The 14,175-nt window shown below is 45.7% G+C and overlaps 1 long non-coding RNA gene across 1 annotated transcript; it reads left to right on the top strand.

Annotated features, from left to right (window-relative positions):
* Positions 1 to 516: 516 nt before the first annotated feature.
* On the top strand, positions 517 to 3,190 carry LOC131424002 (uncharacterized). Its single transcript, XR_009226342.1, has 3 exons — positions 517 to 769; positions 1,503 to 1,580; positions 2,263 to 3,190. It is a non-coding gene; the product is annotated as an uncharacterized LOC131424002 (long non-coding RNA).
* The last annotated feature ends 10,985 nt before the right edge of the window (positions 3,191 to 14,175 follow it).

The following is a 14,175-nucleotide window of genomic DNA, read 5'->3' as shown; positions in this document are numbered from 1 at the left end:
TTCACTAATGAGAGCCTGAGTCTGGCTCTGAGGAACCTAGCTGACATGTGGAATTGGGCCCAGGGTCCATGAGAAAGTTGCCGGTTTTTATATTTTTCCTCGGGACACTGGATCATTTACTCTGACGTGGAAATATGGGGGGATGAGGAGACAGGGAAAGAAAGGCCCAAGAGGAGAATGAGGGCAACATCAAGTGCACTTGTTCCCAAGCCTTCTGAGGCTGGAGGCAATCCAGCACTTCCAAAGGTGCTCCATCCCTGGGGCAGGTGTGCCTGACCAAAGACCTGCCCCCGCCTGGTTTTTGGAAAGAAAAAAACCCTGAAGGATTCTTAAAAGCACTTTTTGAAATAGGGACACTACTGCCAGGCTGTTGCCCAGTTGCCCAACTCCAGGGTCACGATCCCCTTTTGGGCTCCAGGGGGCGCCACTCGCATACGACATGAGTGGGTTCTCGACTGCGGTCCTCGGAGCCCTCTCCTGCCGAGGGGCAGCACTCCTCCTCGGTGAGCACGGGGACCCCGCTTCCCAGGTCCCCAAACGGGTCGGTAGAAGACGAATCAACCGGCAGTCGCCCAGTAGCCCAGGCCCACTTTCCGAGAAGCTGTCGTGTCCAAATTCCCTGAAGTTTCCCGCAAGTCACTCAGAGCCCAAGACCCGCCCCTTACCCTTGATGTCCAATCAGGAGCGAGGCTGGATTCCTGGGCCACCAGCCGGGAACAAGATTTAAAAACGAAAACAACAAAAAAAGATTGTATACCAAAATAAATAAGTAAGTAAGTAAGTAAGTAAATAAATAAGGGAATTCTGCATGCAAGTATTAATATCAATAATGGACATATGAACAAGCAGGAAATTCGGCTAGACTAGTAAGCGAGGAAGAAATTGCAAAGGGAGTTAAAGATCTAAGAAAGGCACTCAATGATCCTAAGGGCCACTTCTTCCATACGTTCAGTTAAATTCGAATTGTGTGACTTTTGATTGTTATGTATCTTCTTAAATTTCCCGTAAGTCTAAACAATTCTAAAATTAAAAGTTTACTTTGGGAAAAAAAGTATCCCCCCAAAGAGCCTTAGAAATGTTACTAGCTGAAACAATTCCTCAATGCCTCTGTTTACCGTAGACATTTTTGTCCGTTTTAAGACAGAGTATTTATTGAAAAAAAAAAAAAAAAGAGTTTTCTTGCACTCTCCAAATGCAACGTGTCCCTGTTTTCCGGGCTGTTCCCTTTGTGTGTTCAGACGGGACTACACCATGGGCGGATTGTGCGTAACAACCTGGTCTCCTGCCTTTTCAGACTCCACTGTTGGCTTCAGGAACCGTGTTCCTTTTAAGTTGAGCACGTGCCTGATGGACGGGAAACCCGGGCGCTTTGCTGTCAGTGGACAGCGAAGTCCTAGGGTGGAGCCCTCCACCGGCCATCTGATTTTTTTTTTCTTTTTTTGTAGTTGTAGATGAACTGAATGCCTTTATTTTATTTGTCTTATTTTTATGTGGTGCTGAAGATCGAACCCAGTGCCTTACACCTGCGAGGCAAGTGCTCTGTCACTGAGCCCCAGCCCCAGCCGCATCTGACCTTTACAGTATGTGCCCTTTGACAGTTTTCAGCCCCAGGGTTAAAGGGGGAGGCAGATCTGGAGCCGGCAGTGCTTGGGGAAGGGAATGACAAGCTCTGGTGCTCTCTGCTCCAGGCCTCAGGGGAAGTGTCAGGAAGGGCTTCCCCCTGCTCCCTGGACGACTCCTCTCTTTCCTCTGTCACCATGGTGGCTGAGGGTGAGGGCCATGGCCCGTGAGCCTGGGTAACAGTCTTGTCTTGGCAACTAACTTCCTTTCCCTCCTCCTCTCTCTTCTTCCTTCCCTCCCCGTCTCTTTCTCTTCTCCTTCCTTCCTCTTCTTGTCTTTCCCTCCCTTCTTCCTTCCTTCCTTTTCATTCATTCTTCTTTCTGATTGAGATCCAGGGGTACACCTGTAAGCAGCTCAGGAGGCTGAGACAGGAGGATCTGAGTTCAAAGCCAGCCTCAGCAACTCAGCGAGACCCAGTCTCTAAATAAAATACAAAATAGGGCTGGGGATGTGGCTCAGTGGTTGAGTGCCCCTGAGTTCAATCCTCAGTTCGCAGCCCCCTAGCCCCCTGCAAAAACAGAAAAGAAATCTAGGGGTACTTTACCACTGAGCTATTGCCCCAGTCCCTTTTCATTTTATTTTGAGATGGGATTTCTCTAGGTCCCACGGGCTGACCTTGAATTTGCAATCCTCCTTTCTCAGCCTCCAGTAGCTGGGATTATAGGTGACCCAGCTCTTGCCTCTGCAACTTCTAACGAGCTGACCTCGAGCAACTGATTCACCCCTAAGGAAATGAGGACCTCAGTTTCTTCACCCATGAAATGGAAATAATGATACCTATTATCTACTGCAGAGAGATGTGAGAACTACAATGAATTAAAATATATGTTTACTGTGCTTTGAACAGTGCCTGGCAGATGTTAAGCGCTGTGTGTTTTTATTTATATTATTTTGAGGAATACATGATATTCTGTGCATATCATATCATGTTTTTTTTTTCTCATGTGAGGCAAACTGAGATGAGGTTAGAAAGTATTTTGTTTTTAATTTTATATTCCTCAGGACTTAAAACACTTTGCTATTTTAATGTTTCACTTTCTTGGGGATTTTTTCTTTTTAATCTTGGCTAGTTCTTTTCCTGGACATTAGAAATATCCAACCCTCTTAATCAGATTTCCTGTCTTTTGTAAAGCCACTGGAAAGACTCCTTAGTCACAGAAATGTGAAGCCAGTTTCCTTAGCAATCAGGAAAGGAAAATCTGCATGAGAATCTGAGGTTCCCCGAGGGAAGGTATTGATATCCAGACACCTTGAGATCAGAAGTTTTGGGACATTTCTGTTACAGTGGAATGACAAGATTACGGTCACCTGTCATGGGAGGATGGAGGGATTTTTATAGGAAAACTCATTGTAAATGACAGAGGCATGAACATTAGGTTTATTTTGGATTCTAGAATCAGGTCATAAAACTGAACAAATATTCACAATTGTATGTCTTTTAAAGAGCCCCAGGGAGGAAAGGAGAGCATGTGTACATTTATGACTTTCTCGCTATATTAACTTTCTTATCATTTCTGATTCTCTTCACTTGCTATTGTTCATTTCTAGTTACCATTTAGGGTCCTTTCCTTAGCCCAATTCAGCTTTGCTGGAGGGTATGTCTTTGTGTTATTATTGGCAATTATATATAGACCCAACAGTTACTATGAAGATCCAGCCACGGTACATGTATAGTTAGAGACCCAGCAATACCACAGGTAGACAATCACATGATGTTGTGTTAATGCTGCACTGCAGCTTGCTATCAATCCATCTATCTATCCATCCCTCATTGATCTACATTTTAGATGACTCGAGCCGAGCACAGTGGTGTATGACTGTAATCCCAGTGACTCGAGAGGCTGAGGCAGGAGGATCAGAAGTTCAAAGCCAGCCTCAGCAACTTAATGAGGCCATAGGTAACTTAGCAAGGCCTTTCTCTAAATAAAAATTTTAAAAAGTCTGGGGATGTGGCTCAGTGGTTAAGCACCCCTGGTTTCAATTCCTGGTACAAAAAAAAATGCATAATTATCTTTAGCAGTGCCCTTTGTTTTCTCAGGTGTATTCAAATTACCTTCTGGGGTCACTTGATTTCACTTGAGGAATTTCCTTTTGTAATTTCTGTAAGAGGGACCTGGAAGCAACAATTGTCTCGGTTTTTTATTATCTGAGAGAGTCTTTTTACAATTTTTATTCATTACTATTAATTAATTAATTAATTAATTGGTAATGGGGATCGAACCCGTAGATGCTTTACGACTGAGGCTACATCCCCAGACTTTTATTTTTTAATTTTTTTTAAGAAAAAAAATTTCTTTTAGACAGAGTCTCAGCTAAGTCGCTTTGCCCCTTGCTAGGTTGCTGAGGCTGGCTTCTAACTTACAATCCTCCTGCCTCAGCAAATCACTGGGTTTACGGGTGTGTACCACTACTCCCAACATATTATTTTATCTTATTTCTTTATTCATTTACTTATTGGTACCAGGGATTGAACCCAGGAGCACTTAACTACTGAGCCACACCCCCAGCCCTTTTTATATTTTACCTCGAGACAAGGTCTCACTAAGTTGCTTGGGGCCTAAATTGCTGAAGCTGGCTTTCAACTCACGATTCTCCTGCCTCAGACTTCTGAGTTTCTGGGATTATAGGTATGCACCCCTACACCTGGCATTATTTTGTCTTTATTTTTGAAAACTTTCCTGGATGGAGGCTTCTTGCTTGACTTTTTGAGTATTTTGAAGATATTATCCCATTGCCCAGTGACCTCCACTGTTTGAGCTCTGGTGTCAGCTGTGAGTCTTTATAGGGTCTCCGTTAAGTGATAATTTTTTTTCAAGTTTTTCTCCTTGATTCTGGTGTTCAACATTTTTACTATGTATCTGTTTGTGGGTCTTTTTTTAATCCTACATGGAGTATTGAACTCCCTGGATAGGCATTTGTTTTTCAGTAAGTTTGGGAAGTTTTCAGCCATTATTTCTCAAAACATTTTTTTTTTCTGCTTATTTTTCTCTCTCCTCTCCTTGTACTCCCTTTGCAGGTATTTATTTTGCATAATGGTTTCCTGCATTCCTGTTCGTTTTTCACCTCCTTTTACTCTTTGTTCTTTGGGTTGCATAATCACTTGAGTTTGCTCATTTTTTCTGTCATTTCAAATTTTACTCTTAAGCTCCTTCCGTGAATTTTTCATTCCATTGTAGTTTTCAGCTCCAGATCTCCATTCGGTTCTGTTTTGCAATGTTTGTTTCTTGATACTTTGGATTTGATTATACTTTTACTTTTTAAAGGTAAAACTGAGCGCCCTGTGGTTGCTTGAACATCGTCATAATGGCTACTTTGAAGTCTTTCTAATAAACTGACATTTGGTCCCAATTTTGATCACCTGCATTCTAGCCAGCTTGTGAGTCACAATTGAAGTTTTGAGAGGAAACTCCATTCTCTGAAGCTATTGGCAGGTGAAAGCAGAGTTTTTCTGATTTTGCTGGCGGATGGGGATGGGGTCTGCCTGAGGTCGTTGGCAGAAAAGTGTTGCAGCCCTTAACGGTGGGCTGTGCCCTCCAGTGCTGCAGTAGACCCCAACTACCAGCTCACCATCAATTCCTTTTTCTGAGTTCTTGTGAAGTTGAAGAATGGAATCCACAGACCACGATGAGCGAGTGCAAGAGCAGGACTTCCTGAAGAACAGGAACCAAGCTCTTGCAGTAAGAGATACCCCGTGTGCTAGCCTAGGGGTTTATATACCACTTGGTTCACTGCTATTGGTCCAAATTTATGCTAATTAAGGAAACACACTCATGCTATTGGTCAATTCTTGAGGTCTTTCAGGTCTGCTTCACTTTCATTTTCTGGTCGCAGGTGTGAAAGGCTGAGGTTTTGGGATGCAGTGCAGCCTTCTGCAGCAGGCATCCTTACTGTCCCCAAGCTCTGGTGGCCGACAGGTCATCCTGCCTTGGCTTGCCTGAGCTTGCTGCCCTTTGCAGCTGGTGCTCCAATTCACTGGGCCACGGCCTTTCCACTGTCCACTGCTCTGCTGCCGCTTCTCGGTAGGGACCAGTGGGCTGGCTGCATGGCTTGGTGGCCGGGGAGCCATGCCATTCTCTTTCCTAACCAGCATTGCCCGGCAGAACACAAAGCAGCAATAAAGATGTCCTTTGGGGCTGGGGCTCAGTGGCAGAGCACTTGCCTGGCATGTGTGAGGCCCTGGGTTCGATCCTCAGCACCACACATAATACAAAATAAAGGTACATCAATAACTAAAATACATTTTTTTAAAAAAAGATGTTCTTTATCTGCACTGTCTGTTTAGTCCCTAGCCAAATGTGGCTACTGAACACCCAAAATGTGGCTAAAGTAACTAGGAAGCTGAATTTTTCATTTTATTTCATTTTGGTTGATTTAAATAACCAGATGTGACTCACAGCTACCTTCTTGGACAGCACCCCACGACTTCATACGATGAGTACCCAATATCCTACCCAAATGTTCCCGGATGTGCTTTCAGCACCTGGGTGGGCCTCTTTCCAGTTCCCCTTCCTCTCAGCCTCCAGGGAAGGTCACACTGATGTGTTCACCCCTAGACCCAAGGAGTGGGCAAGAGGTGATCTGGGGAAGATGAACCAGGCTCCATTGTACAGATTGGGGTGTCCACGTACAGATGTAGATAACCCCTTAAGGGTGCAGGACAGACAGGGGAAAAGAAGGGTGTGAGCTGTAGATTGGGAGCCTCCATTTGTGCTCTTGCCCTGGGACCACAATATTAGAGATGGCTTTGAGTGGCAGTGTTCCCTCTCTTATTTCTGATGGTTGCATGTGTATGAACTGTATTTTTTTACTATATATATATATATATATATATATATATGAATTTGTATTTATAAACATATACACACATATCTATATCTCACAGTTTAAATTCTTCTTAATTTGACCACTATGAGGATAAGTAGAAGCTCTGCTCATGACAGAGACTTGTGCAGTCCTTCATCTCCCGGTCTCTCTGACCTGAGCTCCTGTCTCCTGGACTTACTGTCAGCTCCAGTCACACTGGCCCTCCTGCTCCAGCTGGCAGGGCCACCTTACAGAGGCCTTTGCTGGAAGAGGCTTAATTGGCCCTGCCGTGAAACCCATTTGTACCAGCAAATCAAAGAAATGAGTGGGACGGGGTCAAGTGAGGACGGCAGCCGAGGTGTGCCAGGCATAATGTTGGTTGGGAAGAAAGGTGTCTGCTTATGTAAGAAAGCTGGGGACAGTTCTGAAGGCGGCCAAAAAAGGAATGATTGCGGTTGAAGGAGCCGTCAATCAGGTGGCCTCAACAGGTGGGGACCCGGCCACTCTCAGCGGAAAGCTGGGCCGGGGCTCAGGTTACCAGCTACGGGGAATCCAAACGATCAGAGCTGATGCCAAAAGGGAGGGAGAGGAGGAGACGGAGCCCTGAGTCAGTGGAAAGAGCAAATTCAGAGCACCTGAGGTGACCGAGGAAGACCAGAGATGGAGCTGGAGAGCAGGGGCTACGCCACCCACTCAGCCGTTCTCCAAGCGGGGTCCCCGGACAAGAAGCATCACCTTGACCAGAGAAGGAATGCTCACTCCCAGGCTCCCCTTAGAGAACGTCAGCAGCTCTGAGGGAAATGGAGGGTCCACACATCAATGTTTGAAAAGCTCTACAGGGTGAATCTAATGTCCAGTAAAGTCTGAGAACCACGACTCTGCACCAGGCACTCAGGGATCCACATCCCAGCAGTATAAAATAGAAGGTGTCCCATTTTACAGATGAGAACAGGGAGGCAGGATAATTTACGTACCTTCTATCTGAGAGCCAGCTGGAGCTGGAGACACAACCTGACCCTGGAGAGCAGCTCAGACTTCATACAGCCCCCGGGGGACTTTGAAAGCTCGATTACTGAAACCTCATCTCAGCCCTTTTAACTCTTTATTTTATTTAGAGACAGGTCTCCCTAAATTGCTTAGGGCCTCGCTAAGTTGCTGAAGCTGGCTTTGAACTTGTGACCCTCCTGCCTCAGCCTCCTGAGCTGCTGGGTCACTCGGGGTCTTGTGAATGGTCATAGTCAGATGGCGGCAGGAGCTGGGGTCACCTTGGAGGCTCACATGCCCAGCAGCTACTGCTGCCTGTTGGCCAGAATATTCACATATTTCCTCTCCCTGTGGCCTGAGCTTCCTCACAGCCCGTCAGGGGTCTTCCAAGAAACGAAGCAGGCAGAAGCTGTGTTGTCCTCTGTGACCTGGCCTTAGAAATCACAGTGTCACTTCCCCCATATTTCTTGGTTGTCTCGGTCATAAGTGTCTCTCCGGGATCAAGAGGAGTCATGACAGCCACCTCTCAGTGCGGGAATGGTTCACTGTCAGAAGAGTGTGTCAACAGGGGACGTCGCTGTAGTCGTTTTTTGCAAAATATACAAATGCTCCTTAACCCCCTGTGGGGTCATGACCCCACATACCCATGGTAGGTTGAATCATGAGTCCAAAATCACATAACTCCCCCAACCTACCGATCGTACCTGAGCAACACAGCACGTCACAGAGTGTCCATTGTCCCTGCTTGTGATTTTGTGGTAGCTCCATTACAAGCTGCTGCTGCCCAGCGTGGAGACTAGTACCAAATATTGCTATTCCAGGATAAGATCAAACTCCCAAAATTCCAAATAGTTTCTACCGAGTGCGTGTCACTTTCACATCATCATAGACCTGAAAAATCCTAAGTCAAACCATCTTTTTAAAAATATATTTTTTTTAGTTGTAGTTGGACACAATACCTTTGTTTTATTTATTTATTTGTTTTTATGTGGTGCTGAGGATCGAACCCAGGGCCTTGCACATGTTAGGCGAGCGCTCTACCGCTGAGCCACAACCCCAGCCCCCCTCCCATTTAGAACACACCACCAGTGAGGTAACAATGGGGGATTCTGGGGGACGCGCTATTAAATTTAAAGCCAGTTACATAATTTTTGAACTCCACCATGATGTCATTTCCGGGGTCTTGGCACATGCAGTCCCCGACTGCTGCTTATCCCCCAACTGCTGGCTTCAGTGTCCTCTCCTCACGAGGGGGAAACGACAGTCCACACTCTGTCCCCAGCCCTAGCTCTCTCAGCCGCATGGGGCTGGTGAAACTTCTCTTATGGTGCACACCACCTTACCTTAAATTGTCCTCTTTGTGTGTCCCCACCACTCTGGACCAGAGCCCTCATAGACTTTTGTCCCCAGGAGATGCATCCCCAGTACCTGTGTGTGTATACGTATTTGTGTGATTTACAAGTGGCACTGTATTGACATGCACAACATAAAGCATGTATTAAAACAGGAATGTTTGAAGGATGAGATAAAAGTGGTTATAAATAGACTTTCTTATATTCTCCAACACTTAAAAGGCTTGTCTTGAGGAAAAACTCCTAGAGAACTAGAACCTTCTTCAGGGATGATTACTGTGACCATGAATCCACAAGGGCAGGTGTTAGCCTGTCTTGCTCCCTTCAGTATCCCAACCACTGAATAGGGTGTGAAACTTTATTCAACTGTCCACTAAGCTTGTGATTTGTGCATTTTACAGGATGCATTATTCTCCAGTAAAAGAGTTTACTTAACAATAAGTCAGGCTCTGTGGCACAAGCCTGTAATTCCAGCAACTTGGGAGGCTGAGGCAGGAGGATTGCAAGTTTGAGGCTAGCCTCAGCAACTTAGCAAGGACCTAAGGAACTCAGTGAGACCCTGTCTCAAAACAAAAAGGGCTGGGATGTGGCTCAGAGGTTAAGTTCCCCTGGGTTCAATCCCTGGTACCAAAGAATAAAATAATAATAATAAAAAAGGTTTAAAATTTTCAAGGCTGCATGACATTGAAGTCAGGATATAGAGAAGGTGCATAAAATCCAGGCCACCTCTGGCCCAACAGGCCTGATGCCAGATGAGAGTTCTAGCCAAGAGCCTATGAGAGAGAGGGAGAGAGGAGAGAGGAGAGAGGAGGGAGCAAGAAGTGAAGGGCTGGATGCTCAGTTGTTCTTGGTGATGAGTCATAACTGACTGCAGAAAGTTAATGTGCCGATACCTGGTGTGGCATTCGAATTCTATTTATTTACACACACACACACACACACACACACACACACAGGGTGACTGAACCCAGGGACACTTTACCACTGAGCTAGACCCCAGTCCTTTTTATTTTTTATTTTGAGACAGGGTCTTACTAAGTTGCCGAGGCTGGCCTTGAACTTGCGATCCTCCTGCCACAGCCTCTCAAGTTGCTGGGATTACAGGTGTGCGCCACTGTGCCTGGCTACATCCAAACGTTTAAAAAACTTCAGTTATACTTCAAAGAAAGCTTTATTAAAAAATATGTAGGGGCTGGGGTTGTGGCTCAGTGGTAGAGCACTCGCCCAGCATGCACGAGGCACTGGGTTCGATCCTCAGCACCACATAAATGTAAAAATAAAGATATTGTGTCCACCTAAAACTAAAAAATAAATATTAAAAAAAATGTGAGTTCCAAGGCTGTGGGTTTAGCTCAGTGGTAGAACACTGGCCCAGCATGCCCAAGGCCCCAGGATCTATCTTTATATAGCACAAAAATGAATAAATGAACTTTATACATATCCAACTATGTGCCAGTTAATGAGCTGGAGAGACAGCAGAGAAGAAAACAAGATCCTTCCGGTGGCTTCATGAGTCATCAAGGACCCGGATCTTTCTTTTCTGCCCTGCCACCCTCAGCATGACAGATGCATCACTTAATTGCGATTTCTGCCCGAGACTCGCCTCCTTACATGGCACATACAGGGACAGCACAGGGAATTCATTCTCTTTCTCTTTCTAACTCACCTTCATTGAGGTATTACTTATATGCAATCAAATATACACTGTTAAGTGCAGTAGGAACCCCAATGCTATTCATCTCTTGCTATTTTTGTTTTATCACCTATTTTTGTCTAAACAATATTTGCTTTTGCTTGCTTCGAGCTTTATAATAGTAACATCCTCTATAGTCTTCTGAATTTTGCTTTATTCACAGTATGCTTCTGAGACTCATCTTTTTCTTGTGCATCTTCATTTTCACTAGCATATAATATTCCATCATATGGATATACCACAGTGTATTTATCCATACCCCTTTTAATGGGAAGCAAGTTTGTTTCCAACTTTTTGTATCAGTGATGATACTATGAAGTCCATTTCTCACTAGGTGCACAAGGTCAAGTGCTGCTTCTTAGCTAAGAACCTAGGAATGGAGATGCTGGACATAAAGGACTTCAGTTCGGTTAGATTTTTCGAAATAACATCACATCATTTTCCAAAGGGTTGGATTAATTTGCAGTCTCACCAGCAACCTAGATGTCCAGCTCATCCCAGTCATTACCTACAGTCATCTTAAATTTTTATCAGCTTGAAGGTGGGAAGGCGTAAGTTTTGGTGTGGCCTTTTCCTTTAGATGTTCATATAATTAAGGGCTGGCTTTAGTCAGATGGTTGGGACCAAAAGTTTGAGGAAAAGGATTTGGAGAATGATGGTGATGATGGCTGTGAATGGGTGGGAATGGTGGGCAGGGAGCGATGGAAAAAGAGGTCAGGGGAAGCACGCAGCGTGGCCTAGGGGGGCGCTGCAGGCAGGCGACTGCAGAGGGTCACTGCACAGCAGGAATGAGGGAGCCGAAGACAGTTTCCTCAGCTGAAGTGGGAGCACCTTTCCATATCAAATTAACTATTGAAATAACATGAATCTCAAAGGAAAAGACCAACAGACTGGTTTTTAATGACGATTTAAAGCAATGCTTCTATGCAATTAAGAAGGGAAATTTCTGAGTGTGTGGGGGGGAACAAAAACAAAAAAACTCTTATCAAAATCCAAGTTGTGGGGCTGGAGATATGGCTCAGTTGGTAGAGGGCTGGCCTCGCATGCACAAGGCCCTGGGTTCAGTCCCCAGCACCACACCAAAAAAAAAATAATAATAAAATATATATAAAATATAATTTATTTATTTAGCCAGAAGCTGATATAACCACACAAAAAAATCACGTCCCCATTTGGAAATGTGCCATTGGCAGAGGACAAGTCCTGAGGGAGGTGCTACTGGAAGGCCATGACAGCTCTATGAGGCAGATGGGTGGCGTGGCACCTGTGTCCCCCAGCAGAGTGGAGAGCAGGTGAAGACGCCGTCTGGTGACAGAATGTCAAGAGGAGACACCTGAGGCTGCTTCAGTCCAGGAGTGAAGTGTGCGTGACCCGCGGCTTCCTAGTCACTTATTAATTCAGTGAAACACTTGCATTCTCTGCTGGGTTCTGGTGCTAATGTGACCAGGATGGACTTTGTTCCCATCCTCACAGCTTTATCAGTCTAAAGTGGGACCAGACCCCTGGATGCTGACGTCACAGGCGGGCAGGGCTGGGATCCCAAGGAGCTGTGGAAGCCCATGGGGGACCGAGGGGGACTTTTTGGAGGACAGTAATCTTAACTGAGACCTGAGAGGCACCTGGAATTCGCTGTGGGAAGGGGAAAGAGGGATGTCCCCCAAACAGGGAAAAGCACATACAAATGTGTGGAGGCAACAGGGCGTCTGGAGTGTTCAGAGCTGCACAATCCAATAAAAACTTAATGTGTGAGCTGCAAATGTAATATCTACTTTTCTTTCTCTTTTTCGGGGAGGGGGTGTACCGGGGACTGACCTCAGGGGCACTCGGCCACTGAGCCACACACATCCCAGGCCCTGTTTTGTATTTTATTTAGAGACAGGGCCTCCTGAATTGCTTAGCACCTTGCTTTTGCTGAGGCTGGCTTTGAACTCACAATCCTCCTGCCTCAGCCTCTAGAGCCATGGGGATCACAGACGTGTGCCACTGTACCTGGTGTAATGTTTAATATTCTAGTAGTCACATTAAAAAAAGAGAGAGAGAGAAACAGGTGAACTTTAATAATATATTTTATTTAACCTGAGATATCCAAAATACTACCATATCAACATGTGATCAATATAAAATTTTTTTGTACCAAATCTGTCCTATCTGGTGGGTATTTTACACTTAAAACACATCTCCATTTGCACTGGCCACATTTCACATGCTTAGTAGCCCGGGTCGCCGGCTGCCATACTGGACGGCACCCTTGCTGTCTGAAGCACTGGCATCACTCGAGAGCTTGTTTGAAATGCAGAACCTCAGGCCCCTTCTCAGACTCATAACCCTTTCAACAAGATCCCAGGGGATTTATACGAGGATTCAATACTGAGAAAACCAGGTCTAGTTCTGCCTAAAATGCTTCTGTGGCCTCCGACTACCCTCGTGGCAAATGCTCAGCTATGGAGCGTCGCAATCACTCACTCCTTCATCCGCTCATTCACTCATTCAGCGTATGGTTTACCTGAGCGCCTACTGCATGCCAGGCCCTGTGCTGGGTCATGCTGGGGACATAGCAGGAGCAGACAGACCTGATTCCTGCCCTCGTGAAGCTCCCGGCAGGCAAGTGTAATGAGGACCCAAATCAGCGTTCCGTCTCGGCCACCATGAACACTGTGCTTAACGAAGTTGCATGTGCGAGGCGTGTCAAGGGGCCTGACCTGGCTTGAGTGGAGACGGATCCAGAAAATAATCCAAATAAGGAAAGAGACTGCAACCATGGCAAAGAGCCACCAGCAGATTAAATGTCCTACTGCAGGGGACAGACTGCCAAGCAACCCCAGGCTGTCTACAGTCACTAAGAGGGATCGCTTTCAGGCCTCCGAGCAGCGAGGAGAAGCGCCTGGAATATAAGGTTACAGGACGCGAGCCAGGGGACCGCGCACCATGAACAGACTTGCCTGTATTTGGAAAACTAGGAGAAAGGGGATGGAGAACCAGGAAGGCCAACCGGCCAGGAGGGGCATGGCTGGGTCAGGGAACTGGAGGTTCTGGAGGTTATCTCTTCTTAAAAAAAAAAAAAAAATCCTTTAAAAAATATAGATCTGAATTTGCTTTAAACTAACTGAGCAGGGGAGAAGAGAGGGCAGGATATGGATGAACCAAGAACAGCCACGTGCTGACAACTGTTGAAGCCACATGATGACGGGGACCTGGGGGTTCATGAGATTTTCTTTCTGGTTTCATGTGTAGTTGAAATTTGCCCTAAAATGAAGTTAAAAGTGTTAACCCAAAATATCCAAAACATAACCATACCAATATGGAATCTCTCTATATATATATTTGTATCAAATTTTTCATATCTAGTGAGAAGAAACCCCCAAATCAGAAATAAGGCCTTCCCCTTTAAGAATGGAGTCAAGAACGTGGCTTCAGACTCACGGGATGGGACCAGGACTCCTGGGGCTGAGTCCTGCGATGGCCACTTACTAGCTGTGAGCCTGAAGCAATTGATATAAACTCTAAATGTCTCACTGAAAACAGAAAATAACAGCAGCTCCCTCTTAGAGGGTGTGTCAAGGTGCTGAGTTAGGGCTGGGGTCGCTCAGTGGCAAAGCATGTACTTACCACCCACCAGGCCCCAGGTTCAATCCCAGCACCCACCACCAATGAGATAGAGAGATCAGGGAGTTCACGCACACAAGGACCTTGGCACAGTGCCGGGCACAAAGAAGGCACCAGGCA

The sequence above is a fragment of the Marmota monax genome, unplaced genomic scaffold (genome assembly GCF_021218885.2).
Source record: "Marmota monax isolate L192 unplaced genomic scaffold, Marmota_monax_Labrador192_F-V1.1 WCK01_AAM20220418_F8-fsc00228, whole genome shotgun sequence".
NCBI classification, from domain to species: domain Eukaryota; kingdom Metazoa; phylum Chordata; class Mammalia; order Rodentia; family Sciuridae; genus Marmota; species Marmota monax.
Note: the sequence above shows the minus strand (reverse complement) of the source record. Positions and strands in the feature narration are given on the sequence as shown.